Raw genomic sequence first — 27,388 nt, forward strand, 5'->3', positions numbered from 1 at the left:
CTTCCGCCAACCCCCTCTCCTACACCGTATTGTTATGAGAAAAAGAAACTCAAAGTTCTGGGGTTTCTAAATTGACTAACTACCTTTTTGGATCAACATTAGTTATATGCCTGATTTTTAGAGTTCCCCATGGTTCTTGTCTGCTTTTAATTAATTTTTTTATTTCCTTCCAGTCAGATCTCTGGAGGGGTGATATCCACCAGGGTAAACTGGAAACACTTGATGTAGGTAATTGGCCACACACCTAGCAATCAGACTGATTCATAGAAGCTGCATAAGAATATGCTTACTGAAAGAAAGCATTAGAGCCTGGTAATATATCATCCCTGTGGGTTATACTTCAGCATAGATATAAAATGGGAATGTGCCAAAAATATACATTATTAGGCATATTTTCACCTTGGATAACACACAGCATTATACAGCTTTAATGATATTCAGATAAAAGAATTGTGCTAATATTTATTTCTTAGCTATTATCCTGAAGATAAATTTTCAATGTTCTAGAGGTTTGCATTGATATCTGCCTTCCAGAAATTGGTCAGTTTCTTCTTCTTCTTCAGGATTTTCAGCCACCTGTTTTTCAATCCTGGTTCTGTGAAGGAGTCTAGGAGAGAGAAGCTGGTTGGAGGGTGCTATTTTTATTCTACTATGGTGCACCCATGGTTTCACTACAATCAACTTGACAGAGAAGTGAGTTGTTAATAAGATTTCATAGGCCTTTCTCATTTTGGTTCCAACTGGTCTGTTCAATGTTGATATTTCCTGCTCTTTTAAAAGAATTGGTTCCACAGGTTTAAACTGATGTAAGGGAACATCTGTAGGAAAAGAGAATTGACTTGAGACATAGCAATGAATTGCTTCTAATGTGACCCATAGGGACTGAATGCATTTCTTAGTTTCTAACACTTGGACTTGTTCCATCAAAGTATACACACCAGTATCTTTGAGGAATGGTCTACCATATACCATCTCAAACAGGATCAAATGGAGCCTGCTTCTGGGCACTACTCTTACCAGCATCAGTACCACCAGTAATACCTTGTCCCATGAGAGATTAGTTTCTTGGCAAAATTTTGCCACCATTCTTTTCAGGGTATGATTCATTCTTTCCACTTTCCCAGTAGATTGTGGTCTTCAAGATGCATGTAATTTCCAATGTATGTTTAGGGCTCCTGATAATTCTTGTGAAACTTCTGATATAAAAGCACTGCCATTATCACTTTGAATTGAAAATGGAAGTCCAAATTGTGGGATTATTTCCTTCAGAAGTGTCTTAGTTACTTCTGAAGCTCACTCTGTCCTGCATGGAAAAGCCTCTACCCATCCTGTAAATGTACCTACAAAAACAAAGAGGGACCAGTGATTTCCAGTGGTCCTTGGCATAACAGTCAAATCTACTTACCAATCCTCACCTGGAGTTGTGCCCCTGGCTTGCACCCCTCTTATAGGGGGTGGAGGCCCAGGCTTGGGGTATTTCTAGCACAAATTAAATGGGTTTGTGTTATTTTCTGAATGGTTCTTTGCTTCTTAGGCCCACAGTATAATTTTTTAGCCATTTGTACATGGCATCTCTTCCATAATGAGTGCTTTGATGTAAATAAGTAAGAACTCTCTCCATTAAGTGTTCAGGAATAAGAATTATTCCATCTTTATTATAAATCCATCCTTCCTCCAGTTTCTTGTATGGAATGTTTGACAGAGAACTAGTACATATTTATTCTAGGGTAAAACCCCATTGTTTACCTCTAAAATTGAGAGCTGAATACTGAGGAAAGTTTTTTCATTTTACATCTGGTACCAGAGGAAGTACCAATGATGAGGATGGAGATTTAAATTTGGCCACTGGTCTTGTTTCCAAATCTGCTATTTAATTTCTTTGTACATAGTTCATTTCTCCTTTCTGATGACTGTAACAATACATTACGGCCACTTCTTTAGGCAGCACCACTGCTTCTAATAATGCTAAAATCATGTCTATATGCTTAATTTCTTTCTTCTTTGATGTTCAGAGTCCTCTTTCTTTCCAGATAGCTTCACAAGCATGAGCTATATTAAGAGTGTATTTAGAGATTCCTGGTGCCTGCCTATGTAAAAAAAAAGCGTATTTAGAGTCTGTATATGTATATTTATCTGTTGTCCCTTTCCTAGATGTAGCACTCTGGTGAGTGCAATAAGCTCTGCCCATTGTGTGGATGTACTTGGGGAAGGGCCCCACTTTCCATTACCATTTGTAGAGTTACCACAGCATAACAGGCTCTTTGAAGTCCTCTCTTCATGAAACTGCTCCCATCAGTGTACATTTAAATGTCTGGTTGCTCTAAAGGTTGATCAACCAAGTCTGGGGAGCTGGAATAGACTTCATCAATTATGCTCAGGTTATACTCAGGTTCTCCTCCCTACTCAGAAGTAAAGTCACTTCATTTAAACTAGAATAAATTTTTAGAGTGATGTTAGGATTATCTAAGAGAATGGCTTGGTATTTACCTAACTGTCCAATGGTGAGCCAATATCCACATTTCTGTTATCAGAACAACAGCACATAGTGTGGAGTGTGCACAGTGCTATGTTGTCCTAACATAAATTTTTTGGTATCTTTGAGAAAATCACAGGTGGCTGCCACAGTGCTTAGGAAAACTGGCCATCCTGGAGCAGTATTACATAATTGTTTAGAAAAATAGGCCACAGGGTGATTGATATTTCCTGGATTCTGAATGAGCACTCCTAATTCAATTCCTTAGCTTTCATGTATGAAAGGGTACTTGGTTCTGGAAGGCCTAGTACTGGCACAAGTACTGACACTTGTCTTTTTATTTTCTGGAAAGCATTGTTACACTCAGTGGTCCATTGTAAAGTTTCTTCCTCAGATCTGGTGAGGGCTTTATCTAAAGGCTTTGCTATGAGCCCAAAATTAGGTATCCAAATCCTACAAAAGCCTGCCATCCCTAGGAATTCCCAAAGCTGTCTTTTTAGTAAGTGTCTCTGCCACTTGGGCTAAAGCCTTTCTTCAAACTGGCAATAGATTTCTCTGTTCTCTCAATAACTCAAAACCCAAATATTTCACAGATTCTTGTGAAATTTAAGCCTTCTTCGAGGCCTTAGAACCCCAGTCCACTAAAAATTTAGAGTTTGTATAGTGTTTTTGTCTGATGTATCTTTAGTACAGATTGCTATTAATATGTCATCTACATACTGTAATAACACTCGTTCATGTAAGAGTAAATGTTTTAGATGTCTAGCCAACATTTTTCCAAATATTGTGGGAGAATTTTTAAATTCTTGTGGAAGGACAGTCCAAAAATATTCTTGCTTAAGTTTAGTGACTGAGTCCTTCCATTCAAAAGTAAAAAATTCCTGTGATTCTGAATTAAGGGGTATGCAGTAAAAGGTGTCTTTAAAATCTAAAATGGTGAACCAACAGATATCCTCAGATAATGCAGTGAGTAAGGTGCTCAGATTTGGCACCACAAGGTGAATGGCTTCTAAAATTTGATTAATAGCCCAGAGATTCTTCATAAAATGATACTCATTTAGGGTGCTTGGCTTTTGCACAGGCAATATTTGAGTATTATATGGAGATTGACAGTGTTGGTATTTCAGAAATTTCTCTATAAGTGGAGCAATGCCTTTTCTGGATTCTAGCTTATGTGGATACTGTTTAATTTTATGCACAGTACCTGGCTTCTGAAGTTTCACTCAAAATGGCTCTACTGTCTTTGCTTGTCCATGTTTTCATCAGTCCATGTTTCTGGTTTCTTAGCTTTTAAGATTTCTTCTAGAATAGGCCTTGTCAGATTTCCTCCTTTGGTGAATAGGAAAGTAGGCTGTAGTGCACAGGCATGCCCTGGAGGCATAAACCAGAGAAAATATTATCTGGGCATTTAAATTGGCTAGCAAGCCTCTTCCCAGCAAGGAAACTGGACATTCTGGTACATATAAAAAAACTATGCTTTAAATTTTTAGTACCAATTAAACAGTCTAGATGCTACAAAAATGGCTTATTCGTGTTCTTACTAGATACTCCAGTTATAGTAATAGATTGGTTGGAAATCACATTAGGTTTTTTATTTAACACTGAGTTAATGGTTCTTGTATAGAAAAGAAAATCAATTAATTGCTTTCTCACCTGTACTGTTACCCAAAGGTCTTGGTGGGAGATTGAAAGAAGTGATGTTTCTTCATAGAGCCCTTGGCCCCCTTCATTCAAAGTGACTGTCAGCTGCATCATCATTTCATTGGGGTATCTGTAATGCAGGCTGTCCAGCTTCCCTAGGGGCTTTTCCTTTGGGGTGGCTAGGGCAATCCCTCTTCCACTGTGCCCCTTTTCTGCAGTATATGCATTGGTTTGCTTCTAATTTCTTAGGAGTCCCTCCCAACTCTCAAGGGAAATTTAGAGGGACCCAGGACTCTTACCTACTTGCCATTATCTTATCCTGGTTTTCCTTGGTTCATTAGAGTCCCAAGATGTGCCATTTACTTCCTAAGGTATTGATCTTCCAGTGCTGCTTGTTTTTGAAAATACTGATCTTTAACTTTATCACTGTTGCTATAAACTTTAAAAGAGATTTCAACCAACCTAGAGATAGTAAATTCTTTTCCATTGTCTATCCTTACATGATGAAAGATCTGAGTAATAAAAGTCATATTTAGGTTTATGACATTTTCTTGACTTTCTAGATCTGTTTGTGTATTGCCAGTAAGTAGTATAAATTCTTTCAAGAAAAGCCAAGGGATTCTCTTTTGGCCTTTGTCTTACTTCATTTATCTTCTGATAATTTATAGCTTTAGGGACACCTTTTCACAAGCCAACAATACTGTACTCTTTATGGTATTCTAATTTAGCTCAGCCTTCTACTTCATTTGGATTCCATTCATGGTCCCTTATAGGTTTTACTAAATTTGCCTCAGCATATCCTGGGTTGCCAGGGTTTTCTCCCTGTTTTATATCAGCTTCCTGCTTTGCCTTTTCTATTACCATTCTCCATTCTTCTGTTATCAAGGTATTTAATGAAGCCTGAATGTCAAAGCAATTTGGGTTATAGGATGCAAATATTGAAGTAAGCAGTTTCTCTATTTCCTTTGGGTCCTCTCTATAGAGTGGAGTATTATTTTTTCAATTATTGAAATCTGACATATGCACATACACAAATAAATCCTCTTGGTCCTCCCTGATCATATACTCCAACTCACACTTGCCAGAGGGGTAGAAGTTTTTGCAGTGGTTCTGCTGTTGATTTTAAGGAGAAGTCCTGACCAAATTGGGTTTCCTGCCAGGTGTGGAAGGCGTAGACCATTCCTCCTTCAGGATCATTTCTCTCTGGTAGAGGGAGATATTAAAGAGGATGATGAAGGGGTATGAGATTTTATTCTTTTCCTGATCTGTTTGTTCCTTTGTTATAGGGTGCAGACAGAGATGATAAAGGAGTTAATAACAATTCTATCGAATCCTCCAGTATGAATCAGGAAGAATGTTTTTCTTTTCTTCATCAATATTTATGGGTACAACATCACATCTTCACATTAACATCAGTTGCTAGGAGAGACAAAGGAAGAATTGAACATATATCATCGTACCATTTCTGTTTCTTTTTGCAGGACAGTTCTAATTGTAATATGATGCTCTTATCTGTAGATCCATTCTCAGGCCAGCTGTCTTCTGATTCTTAATTATATTGTGGCCAGACTTCGTTACAAAAGTTAATTAAGTTCCACTTTTTCATAGACTCATAGCTAAAATTTTTCCAGCTATTCAAGATGCAGCCCAGAGGGCTATATTCAGGAACACCATTAGAGTTAGAATTTCCCATTTTAAAAGATTTCCATAGTCAGTAACCAGCTAAAACACTCAGATAGTATGAATGTTGCCAAACACCACCATATACTATTAACAACACTTGCTTTATTTAAACATCACAACAAATGCATCAACTGACACTTAGACACAAAACGCCTACCACACCAATTTAGCAATTAACCAATATTTAGGTACTATGCTGGCTAAAACTTAAACAGGCCTACTTAACTTCATTAAACCCATTAATTGTTGGATCAGGTCAGGACCTCAAACCCTGTACAGCAAGGTAACCAAATCAGAAGGTGTAGAGGTAACAGCAAAGGGATCATTCTGGAAGCTGGACCCAGGCCTAGGTCAAAGGGAACTCAGACCATTTATCTACTTCCTGATCCACCTTTACCCTGATGACCCACTCACCCATCCAGACGTCTGGACCTGGAACTGGAAATGGTTTCTCTCTTTGAAGGTTTTCAATGCACCAAAACTTGATGTTGCTGGAGTGCTGGCAGGGCAGAGAACTCCCAATCACTGAACTTCTAGACTAAATAAAGTCCAGCAGCTGCAAAAAGCTCTGTTACCTGGCCTCTATGCCTTGTCAGGGCCACAGAGATTAGATCATTTTCCCTTTGTAGTTGCCAATTAATACCAGACAATATCCATGGATTCTTTTGCCCAACATGCTCAATAACCAATACCTGAGACACTGGCGTATCAAACAGAGAAAAGTTTATTACTACCCATGTAGCAAGAGAACAGATAGCATAATGGCCCAAAATTATGTCTCTCTGAACAAAGGAGATTCAAGGTTTTTAATGTTTCTAACAAGGGAAGATGAGGTCATTTCAGACAGTAAATTCAGAGCAGACAAGAAAATAGTTTTGGGTGGGCCATGGTGGCTCAGCAGGCAAGAATGCTCACTTGCCATGCCAGAGAACCTGGGTTTGATTCCCAGTGCCTGCCCATGTAAAAAAAAAAGAAAATAGTTTTAGTAGTTAATACTTAATAGTGAATAAAGCTGGTATGATCATATGTGTAATCATTCTGTTTAATTCCCTGTTTCCAATTTCTTTGGTCATATATTTAGGAGTGGAATTCCATGGTAATATGCTCATTCTGTGTTTAACTTTTTGAAAGACACTAAGTTGCTTTCCACAGTAGCTGTACCATTTTATATTCCCATCAACCATGTAGGGGGTTTCCAGTTAACCAGCCTGTTCTCTGTGATGGATTGAATTATGTTCCCCAAAAAGTTATGTTGAAGTCCTACTCTTCAGTACTTCAGGATGTGGTATTATCTACAAATGGGCTCATGTCAGATGAAATTAATGAAGTTAAATAAGATCATATTGGAGTGCATGAGCTCTTAATCCAATATTACTGGTATTCTTAAATGAAGAAGAAACTTGAACAGAGACAGCCAGAAGTTAGAACCTCATGTGACAACTGAGGCAAAGAGTGCCATGGGTTTCTGGAAAACCATCAGCAGAAGACAGAAAATTCATGGAACAGATTCTTCCTCCAAGGGAAGCATAACCTTGCTTTCAGGCTTACAGATTCCAAAACTGTGAGGCCATATTTTACTCTTGCTTGAAATCACTCCATTTCTGATTCACTGTGACAGTAGCCCTAGAAGATTAGACAGTTGTTATATTCCATTCATTTAAAAAATATAACAAATGTTTAAATTTTGTTATTGAAACTACTTAAAAAGCTCAAAGTAAAAAAAGATTAAGCAAAATTGCTCAAGCATCAAATTGCACTGGGTGACCTCCTTCATCACATCTATCCCTAAGACTCAGAGACATCAGATGAAGGTGGTCACAAACAACGAGGGTTCTGGTTCTTAGGATAAATATCTTTCCAGATGGTAATGATGTCAAGGTTGCATATTTTCAATGATCAAACAGAAAAAAATGGGTTTATATTAGTTATTGCTAAACTAAGTAGGGAATGGAAGTGTAAATTAAAAACGCTTTTTAACACATATTTTTTTAGAACAAACACTGATCTGAGGAAAAAACACTCAGTAAGAATCAAACAAATACTCAAAGGCCTTATATTATCCATCAGAGCACTGGTAGAACAACATTATACTGCATGTCATAAATAAGAAAAATATCAAAATTTGATACTATTTATGGCATATCATAAGAAATTTTTATGCTTATTTAAGATATATGTGGGAGAGAAAAAATAATTGAGTTGATGGAGAAAAACATAAGGTATATATATTTTATTATGATTCTTTCACAATTGTGTCTCATGACAACTAAAAAATCTCAATGATGTAAGTATCCAAAAAGTTAAACTCTCCTAAAAATACAAGCAGAACTTGCATACATATGTCAAATAGCATTTGATAATAGAGCTTAATATGACTGTCAAGTAATTCACAATGAATGACCAGGTGAGGAGTTGTATCAAAGATGAAAAACTTAAATGCATTTAATTATTCAATATTTCACCTTACCATGATTGTGAAGGTAAATGTCAATGATTAAAATGCAAAGAAAAAATCATAATACATATTGCATCATTAGGAAAAGTTTCCAGGAAAAAAAATTTAATTATAGAGAATTTTGTGGTTATAATGTTGGATCTCATTGTGGTTTTGATTTGCATTTCCTTATTGGCTAATCAGGCTGAGAATTTTTTTTATGTGCTACATGTTAATTTGCTGTATATCTTCTTTGGAGATGGGTCTGTTCAAATTCTTGCATATTTGTTTTTTTTGGTTGTTGTGTTGTTTTCTCAGTTGTGAGACTTCTTTATATATACTTTTTATATGAATCCTTTATCAATTATTTGCTAAAATTCTGCAGGATGCTTTTTCACTTTGTTGTTAATGTCCTTTGATGCATAAATTATTTTTAATTTTAATGGAATTCAATTTATCTATTTTTTCTTGTTTGGGCTTTTGGTATCATATATTAGAATCCACTGTAAAATATTTTCTTCTCTTTACTTTTAAGAGTTTTGTGATTTAGCTCTTATAATTAGATTTTAGCATATTTTGAGTTTTTTTAAATGGAGGAAGGTAGGGGTCTGTGCCAGTTTAAAAGTATTATGTACCCTAGTACAGCCATGTTTTAATCCAGATCCCTTTCATGAAAGCAGCTATTTCTCTTAATCCCTATTCAATACTATAGGTTGGAAACTTGAGTAGATTATCTACACAGAGATGTAACTCATCTAATTGTGAATATTAACCTTGGATTAGAGGGAGATGTGACTCCACCCATTTCAAATGGGTCTTGATGACTAGTTTACTGGAATTCTTTAAAAGAAGAAACATTTTGGAGAAACACAGGAGAATGACAGCAGAGTCATAGGCTGAGATACCATGCAGCCAGAGATGTTAAGAGATGAAGAAGAAAAATGCCCATGAGGGAGCTTCATGAAACAAGGATCTTAGAGATAAAGAGAGCAGATGTCACCGTGCTCACCATGCACCCTTCCAGTTAACAGAGAAACTCTGAATTTCATTGGCCATTCTTGAGTGAAAGTAATCTCTTCTTAGAGCCTTAATTTGGACAATTTTATACACTTTCTTTAATTGAGACGTTTTCATGGCCTTAGAAGTGTAAACTAGCAATTTCTTACATTTCCTATTTTAAAAAGCCATTCCATTTCTTGTATATTGCATGCTGAAAGCTAGCAAGTTAGGACAGGGTCCAACTTCATTAATTTTTCCAAAAATCAGTCATTGAAGTGACAATTCTTTCCCCATAACATAGAATTCACACTTGTTGAAAATAAATTGGATATATACATAAAGGTATATTTATGAGACCTCAATTCTATTTCATTTATCTATATGCCTACCCTCATGCCAATAGAGCACTGTTTTGATAATTGTGACTATGTAGTAATTTTTAAAATTGAGTGGTGTGCATCTTTCACATTAATTCTTATTTTCTAATATTGATTTGTATATTCAGGGCCCCCTTGCAATTAAATTTGAAGAATTGTTTTTTTTTTCAATTTCTGCAACATGGTTCAAATATTGATAGGAATTTTGTTGAACTGCCAAGTGCTTTTGGAAATATTGATATGTTCACAGAATTGTATTTTCCAGCCCATGAACTCAGAATACCTTTCAGTCTATTTGTGTATTTTTTAATTTCTCTCTTCATTGTTTTTTAGTTTTCAGATAAAAGACTCCCCTCCTTGGTTTTTTTTTCTATCTCCTTTGAGAATTTTTTCTACCTTCTAAGTAAAGTGATGTGTATGTTTCTAATAATTTATCCATTTCATCTAGATTGTCTAATTTGATATATTACTGTAAGGTCAGTAATAATGTGATCACTTTCACTTTTGTCCATTATTTTTCTTTTTTTGTCAGTATAATAAATATTGCCATTTTCATCTTATCTAAGATCTAAATTCAGTATCATTGATTTTCTATATTGTTTTTCCATCTCTAGTCCATTCACTCCCACTCTAATCTCATGTATTTTCTTTGTTTTGGAAACTTGTGGTTTAGTTGCTTTTCTTTTTCTAAAGTTTCAATGTATGTAGTTCAGTTATGGAAATTTTTATTTTTAAAGTAATCATTTATAACTAAATTCCTTTGTCAGCAATGCCCTCATTGCCTCCCTTAATTTCTGGTATGTTTTGTTTTTGTTTCTTTATTTCTAAGTATTTTTTCCAGTTATTTTCTGTTTGTTGTTGATTGCAAGTCTCATTCTATTGTGTTCAGAAAAAAATACTTTTTATGATTTAAATATTTTAATGTTATTGAGTCTTAATTTGTGACCTAATATATGGTCTATACTGGTGAATGAACCATGCACATTTGAAACAACTTTGTATCCTGCTGTTTTTAGGTGAAGCGTTGTATATATGTCTGTTAGGTCTTGTTAGTTTATAGAGTAGGTGAAGTCCCCTATTTCCTCATTGACATTCTGCCTAGATGTTTTATCCATTATTAGAAGTCACATATTAAAACATCCAAAGATTAATTAGAACTAGATATTTTTCCCTTCAAGTGTGCCAATGGTTGCTTCATATCTTTTGAGCATTTTTCATCAATACATATATGCTTATAAATGCTAAATCATTTTTTTGGATACAGCAATATATTTTCCTTTTTTATCAGTTTTAACAATTTTTTTCATTTAATGTCCATTGCATATGTTAGTAGTATAGCCATCCATACTTTTAGTTATTGTTTGTACTGAATATGTTTTCCATTCTTTCACTTCCAATCTTTTTGTGTCTTTGAATTTAAGTTCAAACTCTTTTAGGCAGTAAATGGTTTGTCATTATTTTCTATTTTAGCAACCTCTGCTTTTGGTTGGCATGTTTAATTCATGTACATTTAAACTAATCACTAAAACATAAGGCTAACTTCTGCCTTTTACTAATTTTCTTTGGCATGGCTTATACCCTTCCCCCCCATTTCTTCCATTATTTTCTGCTCCTGTAAACCACTTTTCATTCCCTCTTACATGAACTTTGAGATTTTTTTTAGGAAATTGGGCCTCTCTAAACCTTTCTCCTCTAGTTCCATTGTTCTTTTCCCCAATTCTATTTCCATGGTTTGTATACAAAACCTTAAATCTATAATATTTATGCATTTGAGTTTTAAATTATGTTCAATCTAAAATACAGTATTACAAACAATTGCCATAATGTTCATATTTATCCATGTATTTCTTCTAGTAGAGTACTTTATCGATTTATCCAGTTTCAAGTTACTATCTTTTGTCATTTTCTTTCAACTTCAAAAAATCTTTTTTTAAGTACTTTAAATATATCACTTCACTGTCTTCAAGGTTCTCTGGCTTTTTATGGGAAGTGGTATGTTATTTTAATCTAGCTTCCCTTGAATGCCCCAAGTAACTTTTCTCTTGCTGTTTTTAGGATAGTTCTTTTAGTCTTTGGGACTTGAAAACTTGATTTCAAAGTGTCTTTGCATGGACTTCTTATATTCTAAACTGCTGGAAATTCATTGAGCATCTTAGATGTGTATATTCATCTCTTTCATCACATTTGGGAAGTTTCAACCATTATTTCTAAATATAAATATAATTTTTATGTGTGTACCTTTTCTCTCTCTCTTCTTCTGGGACTTCTAGGAAACATATCCTGGTACATGTGATAATGTCAAGCAAATACCTCAGGTTCTGTTCATTTAATTTCATTCTTCTACATTCTGCTCCTCAGACAGGAGGACTTTAATTGTCTTATCTTCAAGTTCATGGATCCCTTCTTCTGCCTATGTGGATATACTGTTGAAACACAGTATTAAATCTTGTATCAGTTACTGTGCTTTTCAACTCCAAAATTTATTTTCTTCCTTTTATAATTTCTGACACATTACCATGATTCTCCTTTTGTTTATGTATCATTTTCCTTAATTTTTTAAAAATTTTTTTATTAATCAAAAAAAGAAAGAAATTAACACAACATTTAGAAATCATTCCATTCTACACATGCACTCAGTAATTCTTAGTACCATCACATAGATGTATGATAATCATTTCTTAGTACATTTGCATCGATTTAGGAAAAGAACTAGCAAAACAGCAGAAAAAGATATAGAATTTTAATATAGAGAAGAGAATTAAAATAATAATACTAATAAATATATATATATATAAAAAAGGAAAAAGAAAAAACAAAAACAAAAGATACAAACAAACAAAAAAACAAAAAAACATATTTCAGGTGCAGCTTCATTCAGTGTTCCAACATAGTTACATTACACTTAGGTATTACTGTGCTGTCCATTTTTGAGTTTTTGTATCTAGCCCTGTTGCACAGTCTGTATCCCTTCAGCTCCAATTACCCATTATCTTACCCTGTTTCTAACTCCTGCTGGTCTCTGTTACCAATGATATATTCCAAGCTGATTCTCGAATGTCGGTTCACATCAGTGGGACCATACAGTATTTGTCCTTTAGTTTTTGGCTAGACTCACTCAGCATAATGTTCTCTAGGTCCATCCATGTTATTACATGCTTCAGAAGTTTAATCTGTCTTAAAGCTGCATAATATTCCATCGTAGGTATACACCACAGTTTGTTTAGCCACTCGTCTGTTGATGGACATTTTGGCTGTTTCCATCTCTTTGCAATTGTAGATAATGCTGCTATAAACACTGGTGTGCAAATGTCCATCTGTGTCTTTGCCCTTAAGTCCTTTGAGTAGATACCTAGCAGTTGTATTGCTGGGTCGTAATCCATTCTGCCATTCTATGTCTTTTGATTGGGAAATTCAGTCCATTAACTTTTAGTGTTATTACTGTTTGGATAATATTTTCCTCTACCATTTTGGCTTTTGTATTATATATATCATATCTGATTTTCCTTCTTTCTACACTTTACTCCATACCTCTCTCTTCTGTCTTTTCGGTTCTGACTCTAGTGCTCCCTTTAGTATTTCTTGCAGAGCTGTTCTCTTGGTCACAAATTCTCTCAGTGACTTTTTGTCTATAAATGTTTTAATTTCTCCTTCATTTTTGAAGGACAATTTTGCTGGATATAGAAGTCTTGGTTGGCAGTTTTTCTCTTTTAGTAATTTAAATATATCATCTCACTGTCTTCTTGCCTCCATGGTTTCTGCTGAGAAATCTACACATAATCTTATTGGGTTTCCCTTGTATGTGACAGATTGTTTTTCTCTTGCTGCTTTCAAGATCCTCTCTTTCTTTTTGACCTCTGACATTCTAACTAGTAAGTGTCTTGGAGAACGTCTACTTGGGTCTAATCTCTTTGGGGTGCCCTGTACTTCTTGGATCTGTAATTTTAGGCCTTTCATAAGAGTTGGGAAATTTTCAGTGATAATTTCTTCCATTAGTTTTTCTCCTCCTTTTCTCTTCTCTTCTCCTTCTGGGACACCCACAACACGTATATTTGTGCGCTTCATATTGTCATTCAGTTCCCTGATCCCTTGCTCAAGTTTTTCCATTCTTTTCCCTATAGTTTCTGTTTCTTTTTGGAATTCAGATGTTCCATCCTCCAGTTCACTAATTGTAGCTTCTGTCTCTATAGCTCGACCATTGTAGGTATCCATTGTTTTTTCCATTTTTTCTTCTTTGTCCTTCACTCCCATAAGTTCTGTGATTTGTTTTTTCAGATTTTCTATTTCTTCTTTTTGTTCAACCCATGTCTTCTTCATGTCCTTCCTCAATTTATTGATTTGGTTTTTGAAGAAATTTTCCATTTCTGTTCGTATATTCAGCATTAGTTGTCTCAGCTCTTGTATCTCATTTGAACTATTGGTTTGTTCCTTTGACTGGGCCATATCTTCAATTTTCCGAGCATCATCCATTATTTTCTGCTGGTGTCTGGGCATTTGATCAGATTTCCCTGGGTGTGGGACCCGGCTGGTTGAAAGGTTTTTCTGTGAAATCTCTGGGCTCTGTTTTTCTTTTCCTTCCCAGTAGGTGGCGCTCGTGGCACTCGTCTGTCTGCGGGGCCCACTAGTAAAAGATGCTGTGGCTCCTTTAACTTGCCAATCTGAATCTCGCATTCGGCCAGGGAAACCGCGTGTGGAGGGGGGTCGCCAGCCACCGTGGCTTGGGGGAGTGCTGGTCCAAATTGCCCAGCTGGCCCGAGATGCCAAGCGTGGCGGGAGGGCCCCGCTATCCAACGTTCCCAGTCAGACTGGGGAGCCACATGCGTGGAGGGGACCCCAGTCGCCAGCCGCCCCGGCCGGGAAAACGCGCGCCCCTCGGGTATCTCACTGCAGCGGATTCTCCCTGCCCGTTCAGCCATTCCAGAATGGGGTACGCTGTCTTTTTGGTCTCTGTCGTGGCTCTGGGAGATGTTTCATATTGTTTCTGTTTCTTTAGTTGCTTTTCTGGAGGAGGAACTAAGACCCGCACATCTTACTAAGCCGCCATCTTCTCCGGAAGTCGATTTTCTTAATTTTTTGCAATGTTTTCTTAAGTTCTTTGATCCTATTTAAGAGAGTTGATGTAATACCTTTAATTAGTAATTCAATGATTGGGATTTCACAGGGATAGTTTTTGTTGAAAAATCTTCCTGTGGCTAGACCATTCTTCAGTGTGTCACATATGTTTTGCAATTTTTTGTTAAAAACTAGACATTCTCAGTATTTTTATGGTAATGCCAGAAATCTTGTTACCTCACAACTCAGACATTACAGAGTTTTTTATTTGTGGTTGGTTGTAGCAATTAATTTATGACTTTTCCTCAACCATTTTTCAGAGTGTGAATTCCATGTTTTCTGTTGTAACTAAAGTTTATTTTCCATTATTTCAGTTGTCAGGGAGTCATTTGAAAGAAATGTTATCAATTATAAAAATCAGGTGTCCCCCTTTTGAATTTTCTGATAGAAGCCCTAGTAGTTATTAGCTGTAGTCTTTTGTCTTGACACTCTGGAATTTGCCAGAATAACTTAATATGCAATCCCAAGTTTCAGAAAGAGGTATCAGCCACAATTCTCAGCCCTGGTGTCAGCCACAATTCTCAGAATATAGATTGCTGTTTCCGTACAGCCACTGTGGGATTATGGGATAGAGGATGGTCACTATGTATACCCATCCTCACTTATGAAAGCTCAAGAACTTAGCATCCTCTCCCTTTCTCTAGGTCTCCTGTGGTTTTATTCATCACCCAGCAAAGTTTCATAATTGCAAATAAATAATTTCAACAACTTTTCTTCCAGTTTGTTTGGTTGTTTTGCTGGGGGTAGTGGCCCATATAACTTCCTCTTCTTCAATTTTGCATAAAGTCTTCACCTTTTTGGGATTTTTACTGTAATTTATGGTTTTGAATATTAATGGTTTAGTCTATTTTCCTTTTCTGAGAAGTTTAATGTGTCTAATAAAGCTATTCAACATGCAGAAATTCTATTTTCCAAAATTTCTCTTAATACTTGTGGATGTTATTACAGATATATTTTTAATCATGTTTTATAGGATTATGCATCTGAAAGTGAGGCACACCATTTTCCATATCTTAAATGTCAGTTTTGCTCATTAAATAATCTATACAGTGGGATTTCATTAAATGTGTATTTGACATAAAGTGTTTTGTCTCTCTATATACACACATACATGCATGCATATATACAATTTATATGTAGACTATATATTTATATTTAACTTGCTATGACAAATACCAAAACCTATTCACTTTAAAAACAGAAATTTATTATTTCAGTTTTGTTAGGCTAGAAATCCAAAATCAAAGTTTTGGATGTTTCATGCTTTTTCCCAAAATATTTAGAATTCTGGTGGTGGCTTGCTGCAAATTATAATATCTAAACTTGTCACATGGTACTCTGTATTCTTTCTCCTCCTCTGCTTCCACTGAGTGACTGTGTTTGTGTTTCCTCTGCCTATAATTTTAGTTATATAGAACTAAGCTTCACTCTGATTCTGTTTGTCCTTATCTTATTAATACCTATCAGGATAACATTTACATATATGTTCTCACACACAAAACCAGGGAATAAGACTTGAGCGTATCTTGTGAGGGGCTTAATTTAATCCCTAATATCAGAGCTATCATCTTCATCATTGCTTGCTATCTCTATCTCTATATCTATATCTCATTTCTACCTATCTCTACCTCAATATCTTTCTCTCAATCATCTATCTACCTACCTATCTATTTATCTATCTACTTTTATTTCTCCTTTTTATCATCAGTCTCTATCATCTGTGTTTATATATTCATCTCTTTTAAGCTTCTATATTCATTCCATTTAATTTCTTGTCATTTTTATAACAAAACCATGCTCATTTTGTTACATATAGCATTCTGTCAAAGGTTAAACTCTAACAAAGACCAATCTTCATATTACTGCTTTAAATATATTGAGGGTTATTTTCACAATTGTATTTTTCAATATGTTTGCAAGGAATTTCTGGTGAGAATATGGCTCACTCCAAGAAAAGTTTCTATTAATAGTCTTGTTATTAATGCAAGCATCCTCCAGTATTGAAACTTTGTCTTTTCAAAATCCATAGAAGACTTTTCCAGCTATGAATGTGTGTCATGTGTGTGTGCTTGTGTATGTGTGTGACAGGGTTGGTGTGGGTGCTTCTCCTGTGTAAGTTGGAGGCAGAATACTGACAAATAATGTAAGATTCAGGTTCATTATTTATTTTCTAATTAATTTTATATATTCACCATAACTGCCTAATGAATTATTCTCCCCTTCTTATAGATGTAGAAATCATAGAATGTTTTCATAGAGTTTTTTAATCTCTCCAGTTCAGTAGTGTCATTTTCCAGTATTAATAAAAAGAAAAAGAAAGCAATGGAATCATAGAAAATAAGGCTATATCCTGTGAATATTTATTGTATTATTTATTTTATCTTTATTTTACTTATTTCTTAAATCTCCCCTTCAGGAACACTGTGCTGCACTTGGGTTCTTGATGGTATCTTTCATTTTCATCATACATTTCTTTCTAAACAAGCATGAACTTATTGTAGTCACATGATTTTAACAAGATAGTCTACAGTTATATGCCTGCTGGTGATTGTTCATCTGTTTGGTTAAGCCAGAGTGAACATCAGTATATTTTCATTTGCAAATTTGTTTTTGTATGAGAACATCTCAGAAGGATACCAGTATACATATATATTTTTTGCTTATCATCTCAATATTTTAAGATTGCTGCCATAACTACATATCTGTTCCATTTTCAGAAAGTACACAACAAAATCTTTTGGTTTCTATCAAATTATCATCTTGTTCAAACTATTTATTTATGTATCATAAAAAAAATTGGGTTATTGATATGAGTCAGTTGATAATAGCAGAAGAGTAGGAAATGATGCAAGCAGGAGAGTGGGACATTTTAGGCACTGCTGCAGAAGCCATGTGCAGAATTTTCAGGGCATGTCCTGGGATTAAAGGGTTTGTGGGGTTGAAAGCCTGGAGCTGAAACCAGGTTGAAACCCGGATGTGAGTCAGGATTGAGTATGATTTCTCTGAGAGCTTCTAGCTGCACTCCATCTCTCTCATCTTTTATTGGTAATTTTTTTCTTTGTATTTTGTTCTTGCCACATATTATTAGTAGAACAGGTTAACCTGTTGTTCAATTTAGTTATTTATGTTTTATGCCTATTCTGTTTTTTGTTGTTTTTGTCTTATAGGCTTACTGACATTTGCCAATGCTATGTTTAAAAATCCAAAACTCTTTAATTTTCATATATCTCTATTTTCATATCAGAGTCAATATACTACTTTCTTAAAATGCTATTAGAAAGCCCAGAGATTATAAATAATATTTCACTTGGATATATTGTGTTTTGTTTCATTTTTTGTTTTTTGTAAAGTCTCCTCTTTCTTGTAGAACCTCAGTAACTTGTAGACATAATGGTGTAGGAAATTATGTTTATGTATCAAGAAAAAGATAATTTTCCACCAATACTGCCCAAGCAATCTGAAGACTCATGAGTTATCTAGTTACATACCCTTCCTTTTAACTACCCACCCATGCTGTGAAATCATCTATAGCACCCACCATTCTATACCTGTTTACTCATATGAATGACTATGAAGTAAAGTTTTAGCAGTTAATCTGGGGGTATCAATTCCTACTCTGGGACTAAAGGCATGAAATAAAGTAGATATTTCTACTTATTCTAATGGTAAGTTCTACTGGCAGCTTTAAGAGGAAAGATATTTGAAGGTCATATCTATGAAATGTGATCAGGAGGATCTACCTGGCTTCCTTAAAATAGCTTATGATAAACAAACCTGGAATTAACATATACCTCAGTATGGCTTCCTGAGACATGTCAGATGTACAATTATTATAGTACTAAATGCAGGTATTTCCTGACTGAAATATTTTTCCTCATGTAATTAATGCCCTCAGATATGATTTAGAGAAATTTTTCTTAAAATCTGGGCCATTGTTATTATTAAAGTGGTAAAACAGGTTGGAGGAACTTAACCACTTGTCACAACCGTCATACTTTGCTAACATTTTGAGTCACTTGTGCCCTTTGAACTGCTAATAAAATTTGATATGGCCTAGGAAGGATGATTCTTATGAGTTAAAACTTTTTATCTTAATGGCAAACTAGAAAGATGTGTTCCATGCCAAGTTTGATGCACAGTAAGCATAAATAGAAATCATGGATTCATACCAACAAGTGATATTTTAGTGTTGATTCACTTCAGTTGTTTCAGACTGTTTATAAAAGAACACAGTAATATATGGTCAACTGCCATATATTCACTCTTATATATCAGTAATAATTCTTTCTTATTTATGGACCACATCTTTTTTATTGAAAGTAAAATCCTGTGAGTGAAGTTTGGGCCATAAAATGTGAGAAACAAAACCCTTTAATTTGCTGTTGAGTGAATGTGGAATCTGAACTCTCATGAACTCTTAGACTTGCTGAAGCTCAACATCAAGCAAGGTAATGTTCATAAAACATTTGTGAATGATGTGAATCATTTATGTATATTATATGCAATTTTCTTTGTTGTGCAGTTGTTTCATTTCAGCTGACTGCTTAGGGAAGAAAGGGGTCAAATAGTAGGTTCTAGGAGGCTATTAAAAATTAAAGATTTACCTTGAATCTCTACAATTAATTGGAAGATTTAAAACTGTCATAAATTTCAAATTAAATTAAATTAAAGTGAATTAGAGAATTTACACTAAATCAAGCAGGGAAAACTGATGGTAAGAATGGAGTTTAAAATGATATTCCTTAATTGATGGAAAATTAATCCTAGTGTTTAATAGACTCACAAACTTATACTTACTTGTATGATATTTGAGGACCTAACAGAGCCAATTCCAAACCCTTGGAAAATTACTCCAAATAAAATTGTAACCCTAAATTGTCTTATACATGTAAACCTGTAAGGAGTGATTTAATTACCTTCAGGGACAGATGATTTTTTTTTACAGTAAAATAAGAATGCTTTTATTTCCTTCTAAAGAAATTTTTTTAAGTTGCTTCAGAAATCAAGTATTTTTTGACATTTCCCAAGAGACGTTAGTTAACTACAATTACAGGTTAGTCTTATACAGCAACACATTGTTCAAAATATATTATAAACCATTTCTTTTCCTCTTTAATTTAAATGAAATATATAATTACGGATTTTTAACATGCTTCATACTGGAAAACATTTAAAATGGTATGAACTGCTGTCATATAGAAAATCCCATTGGAATTACACAAAATATTTTAACACCTGAAAGTGCCTAGCACAGTGCTTAGCACATATTAGGCTCTTCATAAATGTTCACACATTCTCTCATTTGCTCATGCACTCATTCAAAGAAATTCAGGCTTAAGAAGAAAATGCAGAAGGAGAATGGCAAGCACAATCTTTTCTCAACAAATTTGTAGCTTTGTTAAAAACTTTGGCAATGGATCGTGGAGAACATAAGAGATTAAAGGTCAAAAATTTCAAACTGCTTGGTCAAAATCTACCAAGTGAAGCTTGGGTTGCCCTAGATGACATCATGAAGATTCAGGGTTTACATTTCACAAAAGGAACACTTTATTTCAATACCCAGGTTTTACTTTTACATATAAGCTTCTGCTCAAAGACATGTATAAGTTGGTGTTACACAGAGAACAATATATATATGCAACCCACCAGAAAGAAAGAACCTCCTGACTGGGACCTTATATTTCTGCACTGAGACTTCCTTTTGGTTGGGACCACATTCTTGGTTTTAATAACTTTATGCTGATTTAAAAAATACATATTATCAATTGGTTTGAAACAAAAAGTGTGACTCTAAAATGAAAAGAAACAAATGTAGAAGATGGAAGGTGTTCAACATCTCTATTCTTTTTTTTTTTCCTATGTACCAACTAACTATTCTGCACATCTGTGCCAGAGGCACAAGGTGAGGTGTCAGCTCTCTGAGGAGGCACCTAGAAAGGAGCATTTTCAGGCTCTTTGTGGAAGGTCTTAGAGATTCAATAAGTATTTAACCTGAGTAATAAGGCCTACATATGCAAGGACAGAAGAAAGCAAAGCATATTCTTGGAAACTAAGCAGAATATGGGATAAGGATTGAACTTTGCAGAAAGAGTTGAAAATCTAAAACATGACACTGGCGACTCATTTGTAGCTGGCTTTACTTGCCTTTGGTATTCAGAGAAGAAAAAAAGTTGAAGCATTCTTACAAATTCTAGTCTTCTCATCAAAAGGAACATAGGGAGTTGGTGAAAAACCCTTCCTCTGTTCCTTTCAAATTCCTTGCTTGTACTAAAACTAGTCTTGCTTGGATATTTCTCTGTCTTCTCTTAAGCTCCAGTCATCCAAGTAATACAGAGCAGCTGGGGGAGAGGGTCTGTTTCCTTATCACTTGAAAAGTTCCTGGGAAACTAAGAAGGCCCCTTTATTCCAAGTTCTTCTAAAGCAAAGTGAGGGAGGTTCACTGCCACCTGTACAGTCGCTGTTAGTCTTTGCAAGCTCAGATTTTCCCCTTTTTTCAGTGACTTATAAGTGGGTTTGTGCTATTTTTAGGAAGAAGGCCACGTTTTTGTTTTTTTTCCGCAAAAACAATTACACTCCCTTTCTCAAGTCATATTAAAGCCCTCTACCCCTGCTCACTCAAAAAACAATTTTTCAAAGAGTAAAAGTTGGAATTTAAAATATGTGCTAAAATATGTCTTAAAGATTCAATAATGCAGCTGGTCCTAAAACCCTCATTTTCTCTATATACTGAAACAATTTGGGGTGGCTGTCATTTATATATGGCCCATTTTCTGAACTATGTGGATTGTTGGACTATTTGTGGTATAAGATGGTTAACTTAAAAAGATTTAATTAATATATTAAATATTTTTCTAATTTAAATCTACTACATGCTAGTAGGTGGTTAAAAGAAAAGCTATCAAAATAAGGAAATAAGCTTTTAGAATTCCAAAGTGGGCTTCTTGCATAAGCATTATTTCATGAACTCTTCAAATTCAGAATAAATATTAAACTAGTTATACTTTTCTCAACTTTTATTAAGTCACTGGCAACTGTTTGTATCAAATGAAAGGAGAAATGTCCTGCACTGACAAAGGGACATAAAATTTATAAGCAGTAGATATGTACATAATAGTTCTTCATGAAATTTAAGTTCTTCCCCACAAAATACAAAGACCCAGAAATTTCATTTAAAAGAAATATCAATTCAAAAACCTACTGATGGGGTGGTGGGACAGTGGCTTAGTGGCAGAGTTCTCGCCTGCCATTCCAGTGACCTGGGTTTGATTTCTTTGCCTGCCCATGTAAAAAAAACCTACTGATGGTAAGAGAATGTCCCTTAGCTATATCCTAAATTTAGTGCAATAACTAATTGTACCATGCTTTTATCACTGTAAATTATTTTCAAACTATTCTGATGAATTCTTTGGATTTCTATAAATATCCCTGGAGAAAATAAAAGTTGAATTTATTCTTGAACAGAAAATATTTGTGATAATAAAGGATTCCTTGTTCACACTGCAGATGGAGTATTTAAGGATGTTTCACTGTGTTTTGTTCTGAATTTAATAAATTGTACTAGTAATTTGGCTCATCAAAGAAAATTCAGACCCACATAGTATAGTACAGCTAATTTTGCCAAGTCACATAAATAGAGCTGTTAGTTGAATTTATAATAATGCTAAAGTGGATAAAATTTACTTGGTAGATTTGTTGGCAGTGAAAAATAACTTACTACCAACAAAGCCAGTGCTTTCTCTTGAACAGGTTTCAAGGCGATGGACTACAGCATTTTCTCCATGTTTCGTCATGCTACCATCTGAACCACATGCACAGAATCCCAATCACAGCCTTGTAAAAAGTAGCTATGATAAAACAGCAGCTTCAGCGACTCCATTTGGAGACAAAGATGTGAGCAGTATTCTCTGTAAGATCCTATCTCCAGAGAAAATTAAATTTAATCAAGAAATTTTAATGGAATAGAGTGGGATTTGAAATGGTTGCCAGTCTGGTTCTCCAACGAGGAACTTGAAAATTCAGACAGGGATAGGAACTTCTGTTTCTTTTTCAACTCTTCTTCCTGCTGATGCAGTTTTGATGTTCTTTTGCTTTTGTCTTAGTTTATTCCATTATTAAAATGGAGATGAAAGTAATTAAACAATGTGAAAATATTTTATTTGAAAGCTGCTCCACTGTGGGAGGAAACATATATAATTGGTTGCAAAGGACATCTCTAACTCCTGTAAGGTGCTCCGTATTTCCTGGCTTGTTCTTAGGAAGTCTAGCCTCTAGACTTCAGAAGTGGAAAAACAATGTAGTAGTAATAGACATCATTTCTCACATGACCATTTCATTAAGAACTAAAGCATATCAGGTCCCTGTCCTACACATACTGGAACATGTTTTGGTCAGTTTTGGTCAGGTATAAAATGGAATAATTTCAAAGTTAATATATTTACAAATTGAAGAGTCTTGTGGGTTTTCAAAAGCCCCCTCTCTGGCCTAATTTCTGTAGTGGTCCATGTAAACAAAACACAGGTGAGAATGGGCTTCTGGAATTGCTTTCATCAAACAGCAGGATTTCCTGAAAGTGTGTTGTTGGCTAAACGTAATACAGGCAGAGGGTGAGCCTCCGTATTAAATACCCAGTGGTCTAAAGGTAAAAGGTCATCACCGGAGAACAGCAGATACAAATATTTTAATGTTTCAGCAAGAAAGAAGCTCTGCTGAACATCATCGTGTGTAGGATTGGAGGAATATACATCCTTGACTCCAGAAAATCCACTACTGACTCGGCAATACTTTTCAATAGCCAGTGCTGCTTCCCAGCCCCACTGTCTGTATCTTGGATCATGAGTGAATCGCCATAGGTACCAATAGGTTTCAATTACTTCTGGACGGAGGATGTAATACTTCTCAGCTTGCCGGACAGCCACAGCCTCTACTGCACCATCAAACTTGAATGATTCAGGACCTAGTTTTAATGCTGTTCTGTCACATGACTCATGACATGTACATGCAATTTTGGCTCCAAGCTCTAAATAATGACCAGCTTTATCCATCCTGGAACCATCTGCTCCTAGTGCAAACATTCCCCCAGCAAAACAGGCCAAATGTCCCATCTTCTTTTCCAAGTGCCCATTCTTCCATTCTCCAATAAAGATAAGACCTCCACGGGACTTCTTAATAAGATGCTTTTCTATAGCTTCAATAGCATCATCATACATCTTTCTTGCCTCATGGTCTGTTTTATCTGACATCAACCAGGCTTTTAGTAAGTATTCATAAAAGCTGTCTCCAAGCCCACCAACTGATGTATGATACTGACCCCAGTGCCCTGTTCTGGGGTTCAAATAATTTGGATAAAGACCATTTGGACGATCCATTTTCTGAAGCAGTTTCCGAATGTGCATGACCTTTTTGTAGTAAACTGGATCCCCTGTCAAGTAGCTGAGATGGACAAACTCCATGTGTAGGGTGCCAAATTCAGCAAGAATACTGCTGCCTGCAGATGCCCAGCCCCAGTTTCGTCCTACTCCACTTTTCAGATTAACCATTGCCCAGGGAATCCCTGTAGGTGTATTAAAGGCAGGAAGGAGTTTCTCAGCCAGTTGCACTGCTTTGATCTTGAATACCTCCTCTCCTGAAAGGTAATATGCTGCAAGTAGGCCTCCAATAAAACGAATGTTGACTTCAAAGACCGACACTTCTGAATTCACACTGAAATCAAGGCTTTCTTCAATCCATTTCTGCCCGTCTTGGAATTCATCATGAAGTCCCATGATATACAGGGTATCCAAAGCATCTACTATAGTAGCACCCATTTGTGAACTTCCAAATATGTTGGTGGAGTGTCCTTTCTTTGCAATAGGTCTAAGTTCATTATGTCCCCATCCATATATCCTATAATTATCCCAGGCATGTTTCATCATCTCTTTAATTTTTTCCCTTTTCTGTCTTATGTCATTATCTTCTGGATCTCCACCATTTATTCCTACAAAGTTTGGTATAGGGACTGGTGGCAGTGGCTTGTTCTCTTTTATCTTCATTTCTTGGACTACCTTATTTTTTTTCTGTCTGAATTTCTGTACGAATTTCCTCTCTTGTCTTTTTTAATTTTTCTTTTGCTTCTTCCAGGGCCTTCTCATGATCGGCTCGAATTTTATTTCGTAGTTGTTCTTCTTCTTCCCTGTGTCTATGCTCATCGGGTCCGTGGATCAGGAAGACCCCAGGGATTTTAGACATTTTGCCGGCATCTACGTGAGGAATCAACACATCTTCCAAACCCAGGTCAAAGCGTTTGTGTTTTGAGGAGTCTGGAAGGAAGAAGAATGCCCCAAAACACAGGGTGATGAAGGCACTAAGAATAAGGAGGAGGATAAACTTCTCAGAAAGTCTCAAGGTAGCCCTGTGATGTGGGAAGGAGGGCGGCCCCAGGCTCAGAGGTGGTATCCTACGTCCGGACAGGGGCAGCAGGGCTGGGGTGGTCATGGTTCAGGCTCGCGGACAGAGTAGTTCACAAAGTTCTCATCTTACATCAAACGTACACTACACTGAACGGTCTTCAGAATATTGGCAAAAACGGGGAACCTCAATTTCTCTCCTCTTAAAGGACTGTTGTGCTTTTTAAGAAGGCACCTCTTTCTCGCTCGTCCGATCACATTCAGAAACTGGCGCGGTACCCCCACACGATCACTAGACTATGTTCTGGGCCATTTTCTTGGCCATTTGACTTTCGACACTTCATCCAGTTCCCGCAGGTCCCCCAGGCATTCCTAAGGACAGGTCGGTCGAGCAACGCCGCAGAGAAGATGCAAGGTGGGGTCTCCCATCCCCGCTCCCCAACGAGAGGCTCCAACCGGATCTTCAGCTCCCGAGAGGAGATTCCGTGATCCCAGGAGTCACAGCAGGTGCGCTGCACCTCCTCTCACCCTGCCCCTCCAGAACGCCTTCCCCTCGGTGGGGGAACACCCCAGGGTCTCCTCCGGAGTCTGCCCGGACCGAGGAAGATCTCCCACCTTGCCGGGGAGCCCGAGCGGCGGCGCTGGGGGAAGCGGCAGGAAGCGCTCCTCTAGGGCCGGCACCTCCCGACGCGGCCGGGCAGGCTCTGGGCGCCTGGGAGGGCTCCGACGCCGCCCCCTCGATGGCCGGAGCGAAGGGCGATCAGACCGCGAACCCCGAGCCCCTCGGAGCCGCCTCGGCCGCCGCCGCCGCCGCCGCCGCTGCTGCACGGGCCTGTCAGCGAGCGGAACTTCCTGCTCGCGCGGCCACTGAGCAGCCCGGGCGTGTCGGGGGGGAGGGGAGGCGCGGCGGCCGCCCCTGCCGGCTCCTCCTCCTCCTCGCCGCGGCGGGCTAAGTTAACCCCGGCGCCGGCTCCCCACGCGAGGCCGCCGCGACCCAGCCCCCGCGACGCGGCGGCGTGGGAAGAGGCCGCCGCGGCCCCTCAGTCCCCGAGCCCGGGGCAGGCGCCTGCTCATTCCTCGCTCAGCGCTGGGGCGCCGGCGGGCCTGGGCGCGCGGGGGCGGCCGCGCCTCCGGCGCGCAGAGGTCGGCTGCGTCCCGCTCCCCGCCGGCCGCCGTAAGGTCCTCCTCCACGCTGGGGCCGGTCGCTCGTGGCTCTAAGCTTCGGCGGTGGCGCGGCGGCTGTGGGAGAGGCCGCGCGTCCGTGCGGCGCGAGGCCCCGGCCCGGTCCTCCCTAGGCCGGGTGCGCGCGGCCCAGCGGCGAGGCCGACGGCCGTTGGGCGCACCGACAGATGATTTTTAAGTATACAAATACAAAATATAAATATATATTGAGTAAAGATGTAATTTACAAAGTACATCACGACATTTTCATTTCTTTTCTATATTCTGTGAATCTGTTCATCATTGGAATTGTAAATTATTTGAGTAGTTTAGAAGTTTTAAAGCATTTTCTCCAAATATGTTGTGTAATTTCCCTAAAATAATTTAAGTTTTACTGTGATGGAACCTAATTGTTTTCCTTTGAGAAATGTGTCTTTGTATGCATTTATGTGTATTTATAAGCACATGGGTACACATGAGTTCATTCAAATATGTATGAACACTAGTTCTGGAACTTATATTTTGAAAGATATAAAAGAATAGGCAACAATGGCCAAATGTCTGCATTTATGGTATTGTATAAAGAAACTCGAGTGGGTTGACAATACAATCAATTTGTTTTGCAATGGCAATATCCTACATGGATTTTACTAGACTTAAAAGAACAAAATATAAACATTTTCTTAACCTATGCATTGATTTTATTTCTGGGGCAAATCATGAAAAAAGAAAAAACAGTGTGTTTGGATCTGAGACATTTTCCTAAAAAAGTTAGACTTCTTTAGAAATGAAGCATTTATTTGAGTGAAATGAAGGAAAAACTCCTTTCAACCTCTGAAAATATACTGAGAACGTAATCTCCCCTTACGTTATGGAAAATAGAAATCAGGAAAAGATGGTGGCTTAGTGAGGTGTGGGATTTAGTTTATTCTCTTGAGCAGCTAGTAAATAGCCAGGAATAGTACAGAACAACTGCTGGGGCCATGTCAGTGACTAGACACACTGCTGTGGTAGTTAGATTCAGGTGTCAACTTGGCTAGGTGAAGTTGCCTAGTTCTAGGGCTGTGGACATGAGCCAATGGCATGTAAACTTCATCTGTTGCTAATTATATCTGCAGTCAGCTAGGAG

At 37.1% G+C, this 27,388-nt stretch overlaps 1 pseudogene; it reads right to left on the reverse strand.

The window, feature by feature from the left end:
- Positions 1-19,969: 19,969 nt before the first annotated feature.
- On the reverse strand, positions 19,970-25,742 carry LOC143688460 (mannosyl-oligosaccharide 1,2-alpha-mannosidase IB pseudogene; annotated as a pseudogene).
- Positions 25,743-27,388: the final 1,646 nt, after the last annotated feature.

Source organism: Tamandua tetradactyla, chromosome 6, assembly GCF_023851605.1.
Source record: "Tamandua tetradactyla isolate mTamTet1 chromosome 6, mTamTet1.pri, whole genome shotgun sequence".
In the NCBI taxonomy this organism is placed as follows: domain Eukaryota; kingdom Metazoa; phylum Chordata; class Mammalia; order Pilosa; family Myrmecophagidae; genus Tamandua; species Tamandua tetradactyla.